The following is a 582-nucleotide window of genomic DNA, read 5'->3' on the forward strand; positions in this document are numbered from 1 at the left end:
ACCCCACAGGATCCCCACCTACCCTACCACTCTCTCTCTCTCTTCTTCACCCATTCACCAATTACCTCAACACCTCTTCCCCAAAAACTCTTCACCTATCAAATCCCATATTTCTCTTCACCACTCACATCCATCCTTCATAAAACCCCACCTACCTCACCATTCAAAGTCAGACCACTTTCCCACCCAAACCCACCCTCAATTGACCGAACCCTACCCTTCCCCCTCTCCTATATAAACCAATCTTCACTCCTTCATTTTCACACAACCTAAACACCACTTCTTCCCCTTCTTGGCCGAAAACAAAAGCCATTCCCTTCTCCCTCATTTCTTCTTCTTCTACTCTCTTCTTTCTTCTTTTGCTCGAGGACGAGCAAACCTTTTAAGTTTGGTGTGGTAAAAGCATTGCTTTTTGTTTTTCCATAACCATTTATGGCCTCCAAGGCCGGAGAAACCTCTAGAAAGAGGAAAGGGAAGGCAAAAGCTTCCACCTCCGAGTCATGGGAGATGGAAAGATTCATCTCAAGGGTGCATCAAGACCACTTCTATGAAGTTGTGGCCTTGAAGAAGGTGATCCCCGAG

Source organism: Arachis duranensis, chromosome 3, assembly GCF_000817695.3.
Source record: "Arachis duranensis cultivar V14167 chromosome 3, aradu.V14167.gnm2.J7QH, whole genome shotgun sequence".
Classification (NCBI taxonomy): Eukaryota; Viridiplantae; Streptophyta; class Magnoliopsida; order Fabales; family Fabaceae; genus Arachis; species Arachis duranensis.